The sequence below is a fragment of the Sitophilus oryzae genome, unplaced genomic scaffold, assembly GCF_002938485.1.
Source record: "Sitophilus oryzae breed Bouriz unplaced genomic scaffold, Soryzae_2.0 scaffold_690_pilon_pilon, whole genome shotgun sequence".
In the NCBI taxonomy this organism is placed as follows: domain Eukaryota; kingdom Metazoa; phylum Arthropoda; class Insecta; order Coleoptera; family Curculionidae; genus Sitophilus; species Sitophilus oryzae.
This window is the reverse complement of record NW_022147296.1, coordinates 559,032-582,307: the sequence shown is the minus strand read 5'-3', so window position 1 is coordinate 582,307 and position 23,276 is coordinate 559,032.

Below are 23,276 nucleotides of genomic sequence, written 5' to 3'. Positions count from 1 at the left end.
AGAGATATTATTACGTTTCTATTAATCTAAATAAATTAGTTTCACAATAAGCTACTAAATAAAAGTAAAAATATTGTTGTCCAAAGAACGAGTTTCTTTTTAATACAATTTAACACCCTTTATATTTAAATAAATGTAATTTTATTATTTTATTATTATTACGCCAATATTAGTTATTTATCGTCATTTTCAGCTTATTCAACCATTTCCAATTATGGTGTAGCCTCCCTCACATATTTAGATACTCTCTTTGTAGTTGGGCCCATTGTTGTCTATTGTTATGGCTAAGCAAGCCCAAGTTATTCCTGCTAATTTTCTAATATCATGGTCCCATCTCAGGTTTGGTCTTCTTCTAGGTCTCTTAATTCCTCGTGGGTACCATGCTGCAATTTTTATGCTCCATTTGTTGTCTGTCCTTCTTGCCAGGTGTCCTGCCCAGTGCACTGAGGTATTTGATTCTTTAGATGACATCTATTACCTGGGTCTTTGGTCGTATTGTCGATCCCAGCATATTTCGTTCCATTGAGCGTTGTGCAACCTGCAGTTTTCTTATAATGTCCGTTTTGGGTGTCCAGAGTTCATATGCATACGTCATGACTGGTAGTACACATTAGTGGAATGTTTTCTTCTTTAAATAAAGTGGTATTCTAGTTTTTAATATGATTGAGTTTACCTTCAAAACTCCATGCTAACTTAATTCTTCTGTTGATTTCTGGTAGTAGAGATCCCGAGCTCTGTATTAGTTGTCCCAAATATATACATTCTTCTACTATTTACAGTTTTTTATTATTAATTAGGGATGCGGTAATATCTGTTTTACATCTTAAATGGAATTGGGCAGTACATATGTCTAGAATGACAGATGGACGGTGGACAAAGAGACTTGTGGAATGGAGACCAAGACACGAAGCCTATAGAAGCAGAGGACGACCTCCTAGTCGATGGGCAGAGGATATTAAGAGAGTGGCTGGAAACCGGATTCAACTGGCACAAAATAGAAAGAAATGGTTAGAGTTGAGGGAGACTTTTGTTCAGCAGTGGACAGAATAAGCTAAATGATTATGATGATCTTATTTATTAGAATATCTTTTCTGTCTACTAGTTCGTTGTACATTACTTTAGTTTTTTACCTGAATTAATATTGAGACCTACTTTATTGCTGGCCGTAATTAGTTCGTTAATTTGTACTTTTAGTTTTTCAGTACTATTGGTAATTAGGTCTATATCATCAGGGAATCTTAAATTTCTTCTAGACTTGCTGTAAACAGCTTTGAGGACATCTCATCCCCCTGTCGTACTCCTTTGCCAATTGGGAATTCTGGGTTTTATATATCATTACTCTGCTGGTTTCTCTGTATTCTGTTGTTTATTATTTTTGTGAGTATATTACTGGTAGTAGATTTATTGGCCTATAGTTTCTGATGACTACTTTGCTGCCTTTCTTATGATTTAGAATTATGATTTCATGTGACTAATAATAGTACATAATAACAAAAAATCAAAAATAATAAAAAAAGCAAAAAAAAACAAACAAAAAAACAATAAAAAAATTTTATAGTAATTTAGTAAAAGTAAATGTGTGTAATGGTATAATGTCAAGTTTCTATTTTTGTGGTTTAAATATTGCATAAAATGTAATAATACTACTATATTATAAAAAATGTCTATACCTATGTGGCGGATTCATCTCTCTAAAAAATCCTATACGGGTGTTTCGCCACTGCAAGAAAATCTACAAAATAAAATAATTATTTTATGTAAACACTTCTGCGTTAATTCCAAATGGAAACTACTTGTCAGAAGTTAGGTTTAACAAATTTGCCTAATGAACAAAAAAATAAATTTTATATTGGTGAAACATCTAGACCCTTAAATGTTCGAATTAAAGAACATAAAGATTATGTAAGAAAGGGAGATTTTCACAAATCTAAGATTTGTCAGCATTCGTGGGACACAGGGCACAGAATAAATTTTAATAACGCGAAAATTATAATGAAAGAAGCGACAGCCTCTAAAAGAAAAATAAAAGAGGCTTTTTTAATACAATCTAGTAAAAATAAATGTATTGCTCATGCATCTGTAGATGTTAGTAATATATGGCAATCGCTTTTTTGGTTTTAAAGAACATAACATACGTAAAAATTAAAAATAATCATACAGAAAGTTTGGGGCTCTTTGGTTTTACCTTATTAAGTAATTGTTATCAGGTAGTAATTGTTATTTTTAAAGTTTAACTTGATATAATGTCATTTTAACAGAACGTCAACGGTTTTTGTAGACGTATCTGTTTAAAAAAAAACTAAAGTGAATTTAAATATTTTAAATAGTTTTTTCTTTTTTCTTTGAATTTTTTTGCTTCCGACGACGGAAAGGGATAAACTTTCCGAACGTTAAGCATTTTTTTGTTCGTTAGGCAACTTTGTATATCTTTGAACCTAACTTGTGACAAGTAGTTTCAGTTTGGGATTAACGCCAGAAGTGTTTACATAAGATAACTATTTTATTTTGTAGATTTTCTTGTAGTGGCGAAAAACTCATATAGGATTTTTTGGAGAAACTAATATATTATATTATACCTACGGCCATGATTATATCCAATGTTCCAAGTTTGCGTAATGTTTACCCCGAGACTATTCCATATTCAAGCCTCAATCTTTTATTTACATATTTCTGTAATTAAGCCGACCTAAAAAGTGAAATATAACCGTCTCATCCGTAAATTAACATATCCACGAAAAGATCCGAAGTCGAGGCGAGTTCTTCCAACAGCGAGTAATTTATTGGGAACGATAAGAGACGGAATTTATGGAGAAAAACATGGCATTCCTTCCTACAAGACATGAAAAATATTTTTGTATCGTAATTTAGAATTTTTGTGTCCGGACATTTAGTAATTGCCGACAAGATAAATGCAACCATGCTGGCGCAAGATTAATTATACTTGGATTGCTATTTCATATTAAATAGATAGTTTATATAATGTTTTTGGCGAAATAAGTTCTATTGCTTTAATAAAAATTGATTCTCTGGAATGTCAGTATATTCTTGAAGTGAAACTTCTTTACGCGCGTTGGGAGTAAAAATTCAAGGCCGTGACACATGAGCTAGCGTCAAGAAAAGTGGTAACGGCAGTACTGTCACAGATACCCTGTTCGGGATAGATCTAACCCTTTGTAAAATAATTGAACTCGCTCTGGGCAACGATTTGTGCCATACGCTGCTATGAAAATCACTATAATAATCTTGATACTGTACCTGGTGTACCAATATCCTATAGATGTGTGCTAGGAAGTAAATTTTCATGCATATTTTCATAGACAGGTTTGTAGCTTCCGAATAACGGTCTAGATAAAGCATATATCCGGTATAATTTAACAAAATTACTGTAAACTATTATAAATCCGAATTGTTGGTTAGGTTCAAAATGTTTTCTCTTCTTAAATAAATTTAAGCGTAAACATTATTGTGCATGACATAGAACAACTACGAATTTTTTGGATTAAAATAAGATAATTGCACATAATTTACCTTGATACAAAAGTGCATTATTTGTCCGTTAGAGGGCACCAATCAAAAATAAACCCGAACATTAATTAATTTAAAAATTATTTTTTTTATCTTTTTATGAAGCTTGTGAAATATAATTTGTGATACTAACATAAAAGTCCATATTTTCGCCAACTAGATTATTAGAGCATAATGATGTGACAAAAAAACATTTTTTGGAAGTCAGCTTTGAAAAAAATCCGAAAAAATCTATTCATTTTTTTTTAAATTTGATGCCCTCTAGTGGACAAACGAAGCACTTTTGTATAGAGGTAAATTCAATCAAAAATACGTAGCAGTTCTAGGAATATCGGGACACCCTGTATTTATTTAAACTGAAAAAGTCCATTTTTTGTTGTAGTGTTGAAAAGTTATTAAATATTACTATAGGTTTGTTCCAACCCGCCGCAGAACCGTCACCGAACGATCACGCTCGTGCGCAGTAATTCAAATGTGTTCCAACCGAGATTTGATGGTTATCGGACCTATTTACGTACCATCCTACCTTGGGATCGTTTAGTTCCGATATCAGAACGGTAATTACGGTACATGGTCCAAATTGAGAACTGTTTGGGTTGACTTGCGCATTAAAGCATATTGCACGGATTGTCGATTTTTAACAGCTGATTCTGGTCCGGCGTCCGGCTGATGCTTCTGTCTTGGTTATTTTTTTACGAATTCGAATACGTGTGCGTTAAGACCGGTCCAGACACAACATCTTATCGGACGATAAAACGTACAGACAAATCGTTCGACAAAGTGTACAAAAATTAGCTCGTCCACACGTTTCCAATTAATCGGTCCAATTTTAGTTTCGCGACGTTTTCAGTCATGGAAGAAGCGCTTCTTTGGTCGCTCTATGCTATTTGCGTTGTAGTAAAAACCAGAAAGATACAAAATCGAAGACTTAGATGATCTAGGGAATAGCTATACGAGTACTACGATGAAAATATACTAAAATAATTTCCAATAAAACGGACGTTCGTCCACACGTTCGATCCAATTTTCATAAAATGATGCCTCGCGCTTCAAACTTTCGACAAATCGTACCAACCTACTTCGATCAAAAAAAACGTACGTTTTGTGGTACACACGCGCCGTTATACTTGATACGACTTGTCTGATTCGATAAGTCGTACGATAAGACGTTGTGTCTGGACCGGCCTTTATACTTTTGCTTGTGAGTTTGTGTGGAGTATATCTTTCGGAAATTTTAATGAATTTTTTATTTATATAATAATATTCAAAGATTCTACCACTGCAATGAAATAACAGGAAATTACGCATAACAGGATCATAAAAGAGAGGATAGGTACATAAGTGAGTCAGTGAGTATTCAGTTGAAACAACACTTACCAACAATTACTGGCTTCTGATTCTCCATTTCAAGAATAATAGTAATTATTATTTCAAATTGCAAACAAAAATAATAGTGTTATGTTATGAAATTCTAACCAAAAACAAAAAACCGATCCATACACGCACGCTTCACACTTTTGGCAGTCCCGAAAACAATCCACAAAGCGTTCCAATGTTGATACTTTTTCACCGTCACGAAATTATTTGAAGTCCGCGCATGCTAACATTCGAGTACGATTTCTAAACGATCCCGAAATGCTGGTTGGAACAAACCAAAAGTAATTGAATTTAATAAAAATAACAGAAAATTAAGTGAAATATTTTTATATAAATAATCTGAAAGTCAAATAAATTTTAATTAAAATTAAGCAGGTAATTTAAAAAAAATACTTATCAGTTTCATCCGTTTCAGCGTTGAATTTATGACAATCTAATGTCCGTAACCAATATATTAGTACTAAGTAGCTTGACGATACCTCTAATATAGCATGCACAACCACCGATATAGAGCCATGTGTCCTAACATAACCAAGCATATTATTATATTGAAGGGCGAGATACGTTTTGTATTATACACGGCGTGACATAAAGGATGCCGCTTTGTCTCTCTCGTACTACTGCAATTTATGTCCTGCTGATATTGAATCTTGCTCGCCATGCCCTATTTATGTTAATTATTGCTAAAGTGTCGACATAACTCGCGCGTGCTAAGTGCTACTAGGTTAATTTGCGGATACGTAAAATAAGTAGTAGGTATGCTCTATTGTTGTATTTATGCTGAATAATTGCATATAAACTAATCGAAAAAAGTTAAGTATATTGTGTTTTAGCTAGGAAGAAATTTTTTCAGAAAAAATCTGTTATAACTATTAATACCTATGTCGTTTGTGTTTAAAAAATACTGTTTGTAAACAAAAAAATGTACCCAAACAAATAAAAAGCATTATCATCAAAAATGTACATTTAATTTTTGTTTAGAATAGAATTTGTTTGCGTGTTGCTAAGCGGAAGTTTGCGATTTTGTAGTTATTCTGTCATCGATAATATGAATAGACGACATTTAACAGAAGAGGAAGAAAATCAAGCGATTGGGTTGCTTCTTGACGGTGCGCGACAGATCGATGTGGCTGATCGATTTAAAGTCACCTAAAGTGTAGTATTCTAGACTTAAAAATCGAGTTAATGAGACTGGATCTATCATGGAGAGGCATAGGAAGGGTAGACCAAGGTCGACAAATGCTAGGGAGGACCGAAGCTTAATGAGAGGAGCTAGGATGGATCCTGCAAGAACCTACACGTTGCTCAGCCAGGACCTTTTGGCTAAGAGCAGGGTACGTATTACCCCTTGGACGGTCTTAAATCGATTAAAAAAAAGCAGGTTTACATAGGCCTATAAGACGCCCTCCGTGATCCTCCAATGATGTCGTCAGCATAAATTTCACTTGTCATTGTACCTTCACAGACATACAATTCCGTTCGGCCTCCGTAGAAAATTCCATCCCAGCCATTACACCTCTAACTCCAAAGGGATGCCCTTCTTGAACATATCGGTCGTTAACTCTTGTATTTCTTAGTCTCTACACTCGAACTGTACGTCTGTCAGTACGAAGCCTCATCGCTGAGCATCGCAGTATGCCACTCATCATTCCAGTTAGCCCTTTCAATACACCAGAGTAAACGTTGAGCTTTATGACCTCAACCTGACTCTCGCGGTCCACGGAGGGCGTCTTATAGGCCTATAGCAACGTAAGCCTGCTTTTTTTAATCGATTTCAGACCGTCCGAGGGGTACGTATTCTGCTGGCAGCCAAAAGGTCCTGGTTGAGCAACGTGTAGTTTCTTGCAGGATCTATCCTAGCTCCTGTCAGTAAGCTTCGGTCACCCCGGGTCATCTTCGAGTCACCTATGCCTCTCCATGTCATCCAGTCTCATTAAATCGGTTTTTAAGCTTAGAAATTACACTTTAGGTGACTTTAAATCGATCAGCCACATCGATCCGTCGCGCACCGCCAAGAATCAACCCAATGGCTTGATTTGCTTCCCCTATTGTTAAATGACGTCTGTTTATATTATCGATGACAGAATAACCACAATATCGCAAACAGCCGCTCAGCAACACGCAAACAAGTTCTATTCTAAACAAAAATTAAATGTACATTTTTGATAATAAGGCTTTTTATTTGTATGTTTTTTTATGTTCACAAACAGGTATTTTTTTTAAACACAAACGACATAGATATTAATAGTTTAATAAATTCATTCAAACGACATAGATATTAATATTTATTTTTAATTATAACAGATTTTTTCTGAAAATTTTTCTTCTTAGCCAAAACACAATATCCTTAACTTTTTTCGATTAGCTTATATTGATTCAGTCCTTCGTTTTAATAACATATTATAATGATTCAGTCCTTCAGACTTTCATTGTTTGATCTAACACTGACACTGATCAATAAAATTGTTTTCGGTCACTTCCTGTTTCACCGTGGCGGAACGTTATTAATGACACTTTCAGTATTTTTTTTTTAATTTATTCTATAGAAAATGACACTCTGAATAGAATGACATATCCAATGTCAACTTTTGAAATTTTTTATGTGGTTTATTCATTGCCTGGAAACTTATATGGTGAAATTTTGATAAAATAATTTAGTACTCACTAAAAACACGGTATGTCGCTAGTAGTAGGAAAAATAGTTTTTAGAGGTTACTAGTTTATTTGGTTGCCTGTGATATGCATATACAGGGTGTTTCCTAATTAATCTAAAAAATAAAAAATCGTTAGAAAACGTCTTAAGGCGGGCTCTTAATAAGTATATTTATTTTTTTCTCGGCAACCGTTTGATGAACAAGAAAAACTCAAAAGATCAATTTTGTTGAAAAAGTATGACCAGTCAAGAAAAATATATTTTCTTTAAAAAAGCAGTAGTGTGCCATTTATGTTAAGCAAAATATCGATTTTTTTTTAATTTTTAACACCCTGTAGATCAGAAAGGAAGTACTTTAGACCTAATGGTTATATAAAAATTGTTTTAAGAACACATTGTGACGACTTTTTCTGTCATCACTGAAACAGAAAGAAAAAGGTATCCGTTGCTCAGGGTTAGAGGAGAGCTGGGTTCGTAGGTAAGGCTTGTGACCTGTGGTGACTTAATAATGTTGTTAAATAATAAAATAAAAGTAATAATGTATAGGCTGCAAAGATTCTAAAATTGATGTTAAGTATTCAAATAGTAATGGTCAAAGACAGTAAAAGGGCGCCACTTACTTTGGGTATGAAAAGGTAAAGTAAGAAACCAGTAAGAAAATTTGATCATGAAATAGCTAAAATAAAATAATCAACAGCAATAAGGGTCTATTATGTTCATCAAGAATAAAAGTCAGATATAACTATCCTACGTTGAACATTTATTTAAAAACGAACACAATTATCAATCAGTTTAAACCCAGTTTCAATTATCCCAATGAAATCGTTAGCTACTTTAAGTAAACTCAAATTTAGTTAGAGTTCTCTCCGGTATACTATACTACGTAATATATAAACAGGTGAAATTTATGTAAGTACCAATACGATGATGTTTCGAAACAAGTCGTGTACAATAACCTTCAAAAATGAATCCGTGTTAGCGATTCTCACATAAAAGATCATACTGAAGTAAAACGTACCGTTAAGGACAAAGCATGACTTATAATGTTAACTAAAAGGTAAATTTTGACTATAATATACGGAATAAATGACAACAATTTACAGAGATATTCAAAATATTGTCTCAAAGTAAAAAAATTTAGGGAATACCTTGTGTGTTGAACTTAGAACTTATCTGTATTTTTTTTTATTTTGTGACGTAGTGAACAGGTAGGCAGGCAGTCTCCAGACTAACGGAAGTGGATGTAGACTCTTCGATAGTAGCAGGAGTCTTCGATATCAGTAGAATAAATGTAGAGTCATAAATACTGTCTCAATAGTGGTTACTCATATGCCAATTACTTATACGTCAATTTCTTATACGCCAGTTACTCTATATAAAAAAAACCCTCAGAACAGTCACCGAATACCAAAAAAATAACTTACGGTCTGAAAATCAGCTGTACACATTCCAAAATATAGCCAAACTATATGCTGATCCAAACCAGTAATGCACAATCAAACATTATCAAAATAAATAAAAAACGGGAATAACTGAAATAAAATTTAGTTAGACATGGCGATACAAAATGGTAGATACACTTACTGTGATCTTATTCCAGGAAAAGGCCAAAAAAACACGAACTAGGCTCTGAACAGTATATTCTACAGGATTTCAAATCTCCACCTTTGGATACCCGTGCCTTTACTGTTAGGAAAAGTGTTTCAGAAAGCCCTTTTTTCTCTGAGATTCGTCAGACGCTGAACCACGCGTCTTTTTCTGATCTCAATCTCTCGGAAAAAGTCTCCTCCTCCTTTTCGCAAAACGGAAGTCTTCGAATTGACAGGTCATATGACCAAAGGCAATTAAGTGAACTCTATCGTCTATACTGAATGAAATTTGTTTTTATGGAAAGGAACCGCTACCTGTACTGAATGAAGTTTAACATCTAGCGAATAGATGGCGCCAGCAATATTAAAATTTGGAATTTTATAAAAAGAAAAATAAAACGCTACACTGCCCCCCTCCAAAAAAAAGAAAGGCCCTCAAAGAGGACTTTCGCCCAAACACCACATAGGAAAACTAAACTAAGTTTGTACAGGGTTTTGGATTTTTCAAATGAAAATTTGGTGGATGATAACTTCGTGTATCACACGTCCATAAAGGAGTCACTATTGGTAAGTCGCAATCGGTATGTCAAATCAGTGAGATTACACAATCGGGAAAGTCAAATCACCATATAATCCAAATAAAAACATTCATATAAACTATATATGAAAACTAAAACTAAATCTAAACCTAAAAGTATGGGATAGGAAAAGAAAGAAAGAAAGAATCCCATGGAAGCGCAGATGTTCCTGAAGAAATCCTCAAGCTGATTGTCCGTACTCAACCCACCTAGTGTGAGGCAACGAAAGATTCACAAATCGCGTGTAATCAGTCATGCGACCCCTCACACCCAAGGAAGCGGAGAACAAAACAAACAACAAAAGAACCTCAACAAAAGCCATGCTACGGATCACTATAAGAGGTAAGTTTGGCGTGACCAAAACAAACTACCTTCGCCACAACCTGTGTGCTCACCGGTTAACCATTCAAGGTAACTCACCTGTATGAGAAAAAGAAAGGAAAATAACAATAGAAATCACAATAGATAAACATATAAAGGAAGAGAGAAAAGATTGTCACGAATGACCCAAAATATCCGTAACATAGGATTCCAGCCTATGAAACGCTATTGCAAATATGGAAAGAAAATCACAATCATACCCAATACACAGTAAACTTACGAAGTTATGAGGTCAGCTATGTCTCACCATTAGGTTGCAATCAGAATCATAACAACTTTTCGTTTTGTCACGAAGTCGTGTTCTCAAAATACAAGAATTGCTTAAATTTCAGATTCTTGTGAACTGAATGTCATAGAATGGAGCAAATGGCACAAAACCATATGAGTGATTAACAGAATTACCATCCCACAAAATATTTACTCAAAATTAGGTAATCTGTAGAATACTCGGAAAAAGAAAAATACTGCTATATGCTCGCATTTCTAAATAGAAATACTATATTATACTGAAAATATACGCAAAAAAACTAAATAACACAATAGTTATGCTGATTCGCGACAAATCCGTAAAAACGATAAGCGAATTGTTGTATAACTTTTTAATATAAACTAAAAAAACTAAAATATAATCTATGTATCCTTTAGACTAAACCCTAAAAAGGAATCGGACATAATAGATTATTTAAATTACTGTGACGTAGTAGAGACATTTCCTGTATCATCGTCGTCAATCATGTGACCTTGGTATGGTTTAAGATCTTTTATATGCCAGCGGCCTGCGTTATTACCATCCTCGTCTACTAAAACATAAACTAAATTCGAAATTTTCTTTCGTACTGAAGATAAAACAAAACGAGGGGCTAACTTGGCTGAAAAGTTAACACCAGCATTTGATAAGACCTTATTACGTCTCCAAACCAAATCACCAACCTGAAAAGATAGATCACGTCTACGCAAATTATAAGACTTTGAGTTTCTTTCGTAAGCAGCATGAAGTTTCTTACGGACTTCGCTAAAGACACTATAAAGATTTTTGAGTTCTGAAGCGTAAGAGTTGCGATCGCCAGGCATAATTTCAAAATCTTCAGAGAACTTAACTTGACCATAATAATTACCAGAGATGGGAATATGCCTACCGAAAACTAAAAACGAAGGAGAAAAACCTGTGACCTCATGTTTAGAAGTGTTTAAAGCAAACTGAATATTAGAGAGTTGAACATCCCAATCTGTATGTTGTTTAACATAAGTTCTAATAGCTGTTCCTATTGTTTTATTCATTCGCTCAACAAAGTTACATTGAGGAGAATACACAGCATTATACCAGATCTTCTGAACTTGATATTTCTTTGCTAAATCTCTGAACTCTTTAGCAACAAACTGAGGACCATTATCACAAATTATATATTGAGGTACTCCATAAGTAAGGAAAACTTCACTCTCAAGATACTTCACAACATACGGAGATTTTGATAAACGTAACGGACACAGAAGAACATACTTCGAAAACCAATCGCCAACAACTAAAAGCCACTTATGACCCTTTTTTGATCTAGGAAAAGGACCCATAAGATCTAAAGCGATTGTCTGAAAAGGCATATTAACTTGTTTTTCCTCTTCCCATCCTACCTAACGGCATAGTATTTGAAGATTTCTGAGCTCCACAAACACGACAACTCCTAACAAATTTAAGAACATCGGCTCTCATCTTGGGCCAGTAAAATTGTTCTTGAAGTCTTGATAAAGTCTTATAGACACCCAAATGCGAACAAGTTGGCGGATTATGACATGATTCGATAATATTACGACGTTGAGGACGTGGAACAACCTTCTTCCATTCTTGAAGATTTGATGAAAATGGTAGCTGTACCGGAATAAACTTAAAAAGAAAACCATCTTCAATTTTCCACTGTGGAAATGAACTAGGCGAAGCTAAAATCTTTCGCTTCATTGTCTCATACCATGCATCAGTATGATCTAAATCTATATTCAAAATAGAAATTTGTGGACATACAAAGGAATCATTATCTGAAATATCTGAAGGAGAATCATCGCCAGGTATTCTACTAAGAAAATCAGGAACTACGTTATGTGAACCTTTACGATGAACTAAATCAAAAGTAAACTGTCTAAGTCTGACAGCCCATCTAGCAAGACGACCAGTAGGATTCTGTAATTTATTAAGCCACAAAAGAGAGTAATGATCTGTACAAACAGTAAAACGTACGCCATCAATCCAAGGACGAAATTTTTCCAAACTAAAAATAACAGCTAAGCATTCTCGCTCAGTTACACTATAATTCCGCTCGGATCTAGTAAGAGATCTGCTAGCATAAGAAATTACGGTCTTCGTCATTAATTTTTTAGAAGAACTCCACCAAGACCGGTGTTAGATGCATCTGTTTCTATAATAAAGGGTTTAGAAAAATCCGGCTGGGACAAAATTGGAGCAGAAACAAGAAGTTGTTTAATTTTCAAAAAAGAATCTTCAGCGGCAGGATTCCACTGAACTCCTTGACCTTTCTTTTTACCTTTTAACAAATCATTAATGGGTGAAACTAAAGTTGAAAAATTTCTTATAAAACGACGATACCAACTACACAAACCTATAAATCGTTTAATTTCAGTCGTCGTGGTAGGGCGAGGAAAGTTTAACATGGCTGAAACTTTTTCTGGATCAGTTCTTAATGAATTAGAGCCAACAATATATCCAAGAAATTTTAAAGATTTCTTGAAAAACTCACACTTCTTTATATTTATAGTTAAGTTAGCATCTTTTAACTTGTCTCTAACTTCAGAAAGCAATTTGGTATGTTCCTCAAAACTGGGTGAACATATGATTATATCATCCAAATAGCAAAAAATGTGTGGTTCATAACGTGGTCCAAAAATAGCATCAATTTCGAATCGTCTTTGTTGTGTCTGAGCGGCATTGCACAAACCAAATGGCACCGTAGTGAATTGAAATTGACCTCTACCAACTATACTGAAAGCAGTTTTTGGTTTTGAATCCTCTGATAATGGAATTTGCCAGAAACTTTTACGCAAATCTATACTCGAAATATACGTAGCTCCACGAAGAGAGTTTAAAATTCTATCTATATTTGGCATAGGGTAGGAGTCATACTTTGTAACCTGGATTTAAAGATCGACCATCGAAACAAAAACGAAATTCACCAGTTGGTTTTAACTAAAAAGCACTAGGGGAACACCACAGACTATTAGAAGGTTCCACAACACCAAGTTTAAGCATATCATTTAATTCCTCATTTAAGATTTTTGACATATAAGGTGACATTAAAAAGGTTTTTGACGAAATGGTTTGGCATCACCAGTGTCAATTGACATAGTAATTTTATCAGTACGACCAAGACCATGATCACTGTTAATACTGTCAAAGAGTTAATAAGAAGTTCAGCTGGTTTTCTCTGATTTGGTGTTAAATCATCAAGGGTACACAACATATTTACTGCATCAGTGTTATAGGGAAATGAAGAAAACTTTGGCTGAGATCTAGAGTTGACTTCCCACCAATTCTTCTTAAGATCTTCCATAAGATCAAACCGCAAGATAAAATCACAACCAAAAATAAAACTATGAGGCAATGAAGGTATAGTATTTTTAATACCTATTTAGAGGTACCAGCCGTTTTAGTAACTTAACGTATGCGGCTTCTTGCACCATCTAAACCCGCATGAAAAAAATTAGGTTATGACCTTTGTCATGTCAAATGCTTGACATATTTCTTATTGCATTGGCGGAGTGACTTGAAATTTCATATTATCAGTGGCGGTTTATAATAATAAAAATTAATTTTATGAAATTCTAAAGATGTTGACGTATTAAAAAAATATAAAAGAAGCGCACTAATTTTAAAAAAATAATGTTTTATTAACTAGATACCGAGTTTTCTTAAAAAAATACCTATATTATTTAAGATCTCGATTTAAGGCTTATACCAAAGAATATCTTAACTTATACTTATGCTTAATGTAGTAAACTATATTCAAAACGATTTAGGATCTCGATTTAAGGCAATTCAAAAAGCGTCTGATGCACTAAAAGTATAATAAATAATATAACAAGAAGTCGAGCAAGCAGTAATAATATTTATTTAAGGGCCTCGTTTAAGTACAAATTCTACAGAAAAACAGGTTTAAAGAGCTTTTCGCTTTTAGCAGCATGGTATTTGTTCAAAAATAATATTCTTTTTAATCTGATTCCAGGCATTTCCAATAACTGTTTTCTTCCATCCCGTTTTTTGAAATGAAAACCCATTTTTTTAATTCCCAAATATAACGAACTTTTGGAAATCTTAGTTTCTGGAGACTCTTCGATAAATTGCCGGAAAATAGTTTCTACTGTGATTTTATCCTTTCGCGCATACATTTTGTAAATTACTTCCCTCAAACAATGTAGGGTATTCTTTGTAATTCGGATTTTGCTCCGGGAAACGCTTGCAGACATATTTCTTCTAAATTCGAAATCTGTAGCTCTGTTTGGTTTTTCAAAGATTATATAATGTGCATTCTGGAACTTTTAGTGCTTCGGACGCTTTTTGAATTGCCTTAAATCGAGATCCTAAATCGTTTTGAAAATAGTTTACTACATTAAGCATAAGTTTTTTGGGATTCATCAGAATATCGCATTTTTATATCTTATTTTGCGTTATGACATTAACATGAAATGTAACTTCAAAAACGTGACATCTAACAAATTATTAATAATCGACGTTCATTTTTGTTGGTAATTTTTTGTTTCAACTGATTTATTAATAATAAATAAGGATGGTGTTATTCTAAATGGGTATTAAAAATACTATACTACAATAGCACTGATAACTTGACATGAACTATCAACGACTAAAGGTAGATCGACTACACCAACTATTTTCTTTTCAGTATTGTCTGCAGTACTAATTGACAAATGAGTTGGTTCCCTAATATTCAAATTTAGATTCTCAATAACAGGAATACCAGCAGCTCCAATAACTGTAGATGTACTTCCAAAATCTAAAAGACCACAAATTTCAACGCCAAGAATTTCTTCTAAAATATAAGGTCTGTTATCAGATACCTTAGGACAAAAAAGAGGAGAAACTTTATGATTGGTAGTGGTGGATCTATAAAAATTTTTAACACATAGTAACCACTTTTTCCAATCAGATTCTGAAAATAAATTTCTGGGTTTGAATGTTTGAACTGCACGACCAGAAACACGAGTTCGTCCAATTAGTTTTTTTGAACATTTGGGACACGCCGGTGACTTAACACCTAAATTCCTACATTTAAAACAAAAAACCTTACGATTCTGTCGACAATCATGAAACGTATGATTCGGACCAGAACAATTCCAACAAACTAAACGCGAAGCTGTTTCCTTACCTGAATTTTCTACAGATCGGGGCATACTCGAAGTATTTACCATATCAGGGTCAGAAGACGACGACGCTACAGCAGAACAAGGAGACCTAGCAGTAGTATTTTTATTTTTGTTCTGAGCATTTACATTCTTAGATTTTTACTAAACTGTACGCGACGAGAATCAAACGAGCTAGAATCAGGAGTGGTATTTAATTCAGAAACATTTAAATTTCTAGAATGTTTTTCATTCTGATGTTTAGCATTTTCTAATTTTTCTACACAAATTAGACAGTTCAGACACAGATAAAACATCAACTAAAGCTAACTGATTAATGTATTCAGGAAGTAAATTTTGTCTAATGATTTTTATTTTAGTAACCTCACTAGGGCATTTACTTAATCTACTAAAAGATTCTCTAAAGTTGCTATAAAAATTAAAAATACTTTCATTTTTCGCTGTTTATAAGATTTTAATTTGTGACCAAATATTATCATCATTATCTGGTGGTAAAAGTCTTTCTTTAATCTTTCTACAAGAGATTTCCAATCTGCGACATGTTGTTTAATACTTCTATACCAAATAAAAGCATTACCAGTAAAAGTTCTACTGCAGAAGAAAATAAATCTTGTTCACTAACTTTACGTGATTCAGAAAGCTCAGTAACAGTTTCTAAAATGAAAAATAAATCTTGAGGATTACCATTAAATTTAATAGAGCCAGTCTGACACTGGACAAGGTTTAGCAACATAAGTAACAATAGGAGGCGGTACATTAATAACTGGTCCTGAAGGAACAGAACTAACGTTTAAAGTTTCATTAATGTCTGAAGTTTTGACAAGCAGGTCAGCTTCAAGTTGATAACAACTAGTATAAACATCAGTTTGAATAGTTTCTGCATCAGCACGATTTTCATCTAAAATTATTCTCTTGATTCTACCAGCCAAATGCGCAAGACGAGATCTTATAACTTTGAACATTGAATCATTTACTCCACCCTCAAATTCAGAAATTGACAAGGAAATTGAATCTAAAGTTGCTTTAATTTCTGAAATTTCTTGATCAAAAAAAAGGATAATCTTCCATATTAACTAAACAAAAAGGGTTATTTACTTCTCTACTTAAAAGACCTGACAAAATTTTACGTTTACTGTCAACATTTTAGATGTTTTAATACCCTAATAAGAAGTTCGTAATCTAATTCTACTTGTCGTAAATGATTAACTTTAAAAGATTCTTTTTCTCCATTGTAATTCAGCTATATGAAATACTAAAGACTAAATGATTCAGAAAAACTTACTAATTTTAACAAAAAAGCTGTTATGATTCGGCGCAAACTATCAGAAAGAAAATATGTTCAATGTCAAAACCAAAAAGATTCAAGTATTCGAAACAAATTCCAAAATTTTATGAAATACTAACAGTGCTACCCTGTATACTGAAATTATGTCCACTCTGTATATTCAAAATATAACCATACCTGTATATTTAAATCAAAATAGAAACGTCAATAAAAATGTAGTCAGAAATACGTATTAAGTTATTTATCTGGGTTTTAAATAGATAAACAAACACCCTCAAGAATTTATAAAAACAAAAAAATTGCTGTTGAACTGAAATTATTAGAATTTAATTACAGAAATAATGAAAATAAAATTTCAAAACTGTAGTCTTTGCCTTATAGAAAATTTATCTGAGCCTAACAAAAATTATTTTACAAAGTCTACCAAATAAGTGAAGCAAATTAAATTAAATTGAGCCAATTAAACTAAGTCGAGCCAATTAAACCAAGTAAAGCCCCACGTGACAGGGCGTCATATTCTTTATTCTTCTATTTGTGTGACGACTTTTCTGTCATCACTCAAACAGAAAGAAAAAAAAAGGTATCCGTTGCTCAGGGTTAGAGGAGAGCTGGGTTCGTAGGTAAGGCTTGTGACCTGTGGTGACTTAATAATGTTGTTAAATAATAAAATAAAAGTAATAATGTATAGGCTGCAAAGATTCTAAAATTGATGTTAAGTATTCAAATAGTAATGGTCAAAGACAGTAAAAAGGGCGCCACTTACTTTGGGTATGAAAAGGTAAAGTAAGAAACCAGTAAGAAAATTTGATCATGAAATAGCTAAAATAAAATAATCAACAGCAATAAGGGTCTATTATGTTCATCAAGAATAAAAGTCAGATATAACTATCCTACGTTGAACATTTATTTAAAAAACGAACACAATTATCAATCAGTTTAAACCCAGTTTCAATTATCCCAATGAAATCGTTAGTTACTTTAAGTAAACTCAAATTTAGTTAGAGTTCTCTCCAGTATACTATATACTACGTAATATATAAACAGGTGAAATTTATGTAAGTACCAATACGATGATGTTTCGAAACAAGTCGTGTACAATAACCTTCAAAAATGAATCCGTGTTAGCGATTCTCACATAAAAGATCATACTGAAGTAAAACGTACCGTTAAGGACAAAGCATGACTTATAATGTTAACTAAAAGGTAAATTTTTGACTATAATATACGGAATAAATGACAACAATTTACAGAGATATTCAAAATATTGTCTCAAAGTAAAAAAATTTAGGGAATACCTTGTGTGTTGAACTTAGAACTTATCTGTATTTTTTTTATTTTATGTGACGTAGTGAACAGGTAGGCAGGCAGTCTCCAGACTAACGGAAGTGGATGTAGACTCTTCGATAGTAGCAGGAGTCTTCGATATCAATAGAATAAATGTAGAGTCATAAATACTGTCTCAAAAGTGGTTACTCATATGCCAATTACTTATACGTCAATTTCTTATACGCCAGTTACTCCATATATAAAAAACCCTCAGAACAGTCACCGAATACTCAAAAAATAACTTACGGTCTGAAAATCAGCTGTACACATTCCAAAATATAGCCAAACTATATGCTGATCCAAACCAGTAATGCACAATCAAACATTATCAAAATAAATAAAAAACAGGAATAACTGAAATAAAATTTAGTTAGACATGGCGATACAAAATGGTAGATACACTTACTGTGATCTTATTCCAGGAAAAGGCCAAAAACACGAACTAGGCTCTGAACAGTATATTCTACAGGATTTCAAATCTCCACCTTTGGATACCCGTGCCTTTACTGTTAGGAAAAGTGTTTCAGAAAGCCCTTTTTTCTCTGAGATTCGTCAGACGCTGAACCACGCGTCTTTTTCACATCTCAATCTCTCGGAAAAAGTCTCCTTCCTCCTTTTTCGCAAAAACGGAAGTCTTCCAATTGACAGGTCATATGACCAAAGGCAATTAAGTGAACTCTATCGTCTATACTGAATGAAATTTGTTTTTATGGAAAGGAACCGCTACCTGTACTGAATGAAGTTTAACATCTAGCGAATAGATGGCGCCAGCAATATTAAAATTTGGAATTTTATAAAAAGAAAAATAAAACGCTACAACATGAGGAATCACACCACAATTTTTTAGACTAATTAGAAAACACCCTGTATGTTGTCAACTTGATAATGATTGTTGATAAATCAAAACATACCTTTTATGTGAAAAATGCCCGATTTTCGCACGAAAATTTTTGATTTTTATTGAATTTGGGCCTGCGTCTGCAAATACCGGTATGTTTTTTAATATTCTATCTATCTAAATTTTAAATATCATAGTCAGAAATAGTTTTATTATTTATTAACTGTAAAAATGGTATACTTATAAGTTTTATCAAATATTGTGATTTACTTTCTACCTTGTAGTCAAAATTTATATTTAATAAACTGTAAAATATACATATTCTTATGTTTTTATTAAAGTTATTCTGATATACTAATATACCAGTGTAACTTTAAAACTAAATCCTTTGAAATCAAATATAAACATAAAAAATATTTACAGCAGAAAAGGCGAAGGCGCTGGGTTAAACGTAGTCTCTTCTAAGAACACGGAGGGGCGCTTTGACCAAAATTTTACTATTAAGTTTCATATCTATCTTAATAGAAGATTATTTTCTTTTATCTATGGGTTTATTTCAGGGGCCGGAAAGTGAAATAGCAAAAGCGGTTCCACCGTTTCCACGGAAATTTCAAATAATATAGTTCCAGCCTCGGGCGCTAGGTGGTAGTGCAATTAATTTTTAGGTTAAAAAGTTGCTACTAGTTATTGCCAGATGGCGTTCAATCAGATTTTTTTTTGTAGTTTCCATAGTTTCCAACGGCCATTGTCATATTAATATTGTCGTTGTCATAGCGCCAATCATAATATTATCAAAAATAATTATCAAAACCATCAAAACGTTTTTCAAACTAATTTGTTATATGTGTTTTTATTAGACAATTCATTTTGTTTGTGGCCCTAAAAATATAATGTAAGTCATTTATTTTTGCTATCATTTAAGTACCTATTTATATTTACTACATTTACAAAATTTTGGGCGTATTACGTTGGTCTTGTTTTATTATAATAAACGATGTTTCAATATTTGACTTATAATTAAAATCTTTAAATAATAAATAATATTTACACATGTTTGGCTTTAATTTTATTTAATAATTGTATAAATTATACTGTTAAATCTTATTTTTTACACATCACAACGATACTTGTTATTAGTATTGTTGAATTTGTGTAAAAAATAAGATTTAATAATCAAATTTAATTATATATTTTAGAGTAGAATTCAATAAATACGCACATTTAAAAAGCCCGCGCTTCGATCCATTTAAAACAAGCCCTACTCAATAGATGGCGCCACTTCTGTAGGACCATTTTTCAGTATGGCAGAGTCCATTCTTTTTCTAGCTAGGTATATTCTTTGGTTTATTTGAAATTGGGTTAACATGCATTTAGCAGTTTCATAATGGTAATTTGACTCGAAATACCAAGTTTGTGGTACCAAATTATTTGTAAAAAAATGATTTTTCCAAATATGCTAATGAGCCACCCTCGTTCCATTTGAAAAAAAAATGAGATATGATTAAAAATACGATTTGGGGATCATTTAACCGACCAGGACAAGACACAAAACACTAAACGATCAAATCTATTTTTCCAAGGTTCCTTGATTAATAATTAGTGTTTTTAATATAGCCCTGGCATTCTAGTTTGAAATTTAAAATACAATTTTTTAAAACGAAAAAAAAATAATTTTCTAAAAATTCAAGCTTAGTACGATTCTGTATCAGAATGGCGGGCAACACTGCGATTCTATCTACGACTATGTAAACTTAGAATAATAGGAAACATAATAGAACAATGTTAAACTTTATACTCTTTTTTTGTCTAAATATAATGCCCGCTAAGCACGTAATAAACGATTCATTTTCAAGTATTTTCCGAGGAACCTCTGCATGTGCATGACTTCACAATATTCAGTTTTCTGGAATCCGCAAAATAAAGCCCTGCTCCGCACGAAATAAAATAATCAGTCTTGTAGGCTGGTATTTTCTCGTTTCATAAATCTCTAATTACTGTTTCTAAACGGAATACGTAAGACTGTTCATACGTTAACTTTTAGAAAAATATTTATATTCATACTGCCAAGTTGCAAGTTAATTAAGTATAAAGCACCACACAATATATTTATCCTAATTTTTACTTCAATGTGTTTAAGAATACTTAAAAATGAACAGTTATATTTTAAGTAAAAAATTTAAAGTTTAAATTAAAAATTATGAGCTTGTTTACGCTGGATAATTTTTTAGAGGAAAAACTAAAATTTCAGTGGGCGGCACTCGGGGAGGCAACAAAAAAAATCAACTTGGAAAATAACGGACACCCTAATACGCCATAGGCGTAATCAAGACATTTATCAAAAATATAAAGATCTTTTTTAAGCAGCTAAGTTAAGAAAATAGTTACTTTTTGTACAAGACGATAAAATGTATTTTATCGTCGACCGAAATGATTAATTGACGAGCGATGAAATCGCGAGTGAATTAATTTCGAGAGACGATAATGCAATTTTATCGTCGTGTATAAAACAATACTTTTTTCCATAGCGAGTTACGTTTTAAAAAATATTCAGAAATTATTATTTCAAGGAATTTATTACGAGTAGAAAAAATATTGTGCTGGGTAATTTGACAAATATATAAAGCTCATATATAAACTAAAATATATGGGAAACTGAAATTGAGATCTTTGAAAGGACTTTTTCACCGCAACCAGTTATACACAAATTTATTAGTTCTGTGACGAACCACCGGTCGCGCTGGAGGGAAAAATATTATGACTTTTAGCGTTTTTCAAATCAAATCAAGTCAGTTTTAATCAAATAATATGCACCGTCAAAAATCGAAAAAAGTTTTACTGAAATTTTAGTGATTGTTTAAACTTTTTATTAAAAACAATGATGGAATCAGGCCGTAAACCCTTTCATAAGTATGTTGTTGTGGTACGCGTATGCATGGATTTGTTTTCCAAAAGACATACATTCTCGAAGAACGATCCTACATTATTTCAAAAGTGATATTAAGTGCGAAACCTTAAAATGGAAAATACAACACCAGCAAGATATTTAAAAGATTTATAGAGTTTGTGACTTACATTTTTCTAATCAAAATCGTACCTGGAATAAAAAGAGGTTTAGAAGTTAATTCTCTTCCAACTGAGTTTTTATATACACAAGTTCATATGGGTAAGTATATGCATTTAGTTAAATAAAGAACGTTTTCAGATATTTTGATCTAATAAAATTAAAATAATCTTTTAGATGATCAACCTACTGGTAATTTGGTGTCCAGTAAAGTCGATCCAGGTACAAACCCTGTATTTAAAGACAAACATTTGTTGTAGAACTTGTTGGTGGACCACTCTCTCGTTGGTATTAGACATGTTACCTGAGAAAAGCAGTAACTGAAAAGGGTAGGTACCTACACCCAAATTGTTGGGCCAAATTAAAGTCGCAAAATATTCAGTAATGAAGATAACATTATTTAAAAAAAATATCATATCAACTTTATAACAAAAAATATTTTATATGTAGCTGAATAGCTGTAAATAAACAAGTTATGACACTGGCTACTTTAATTTGGCAGAGAATGATTCAATTATTAGATATTCCAAAGTTTATTAAAAATGTTAATATGTATTACGAATCCAAACTGAATTTGGTTTATTAAAATTATCGTTTTAGATTTTTTAAATTGTATCTATAATGATAGATATAATGATAGAAAGGATCTAATATAATAGAAAAAATGTATCTATAATGATAGAAAGGATCAGATAACCCAAATAAGAAATCTTCCAGAGTGCAGATGATGCAATTTTTGTGAGTGAGGTAAGATCTGTCTCTTGTAAGACCCTTTTCAGAATTTAACCCAGGCAGTTGTTTACATCCAAGTTAGGTAAGAATTAAAAAATATAATAAGTGGAGCATACTACTCAAAAATGTAAATTCGCTTTATCAGCAATTGTTTTTGAATCCTGCTTATTTTTAAAAGGCATATAAACACCATAATTATTTCTTATGAAAAATAATGCCTGTGTTAACTTAAAGACTAAGATAAAAAGTTCATAGCCAATTTCTGTTGAGATTTTAGAGCCCTTCAACGGCATCAACTTTTAATTTTTTCATCCTATAAAACATACTCGAGGTTTATTTGATGTGTCACATAATTATACATATTTAATTGTTTCAGATCTCAAGCATAGCAAAGGAATCGTACAACCTTTGAATTCAGTTTAATTATTGAGATCAAGGATGATGAAACATTCATTATGATTATAGAGAGCTACAAAGAGTTATGTTGAGAATCCAAATGATCATAATGAATTGAGACGAGACAACACCTCGGCAGAAATTGAGGAAAAATGCAGA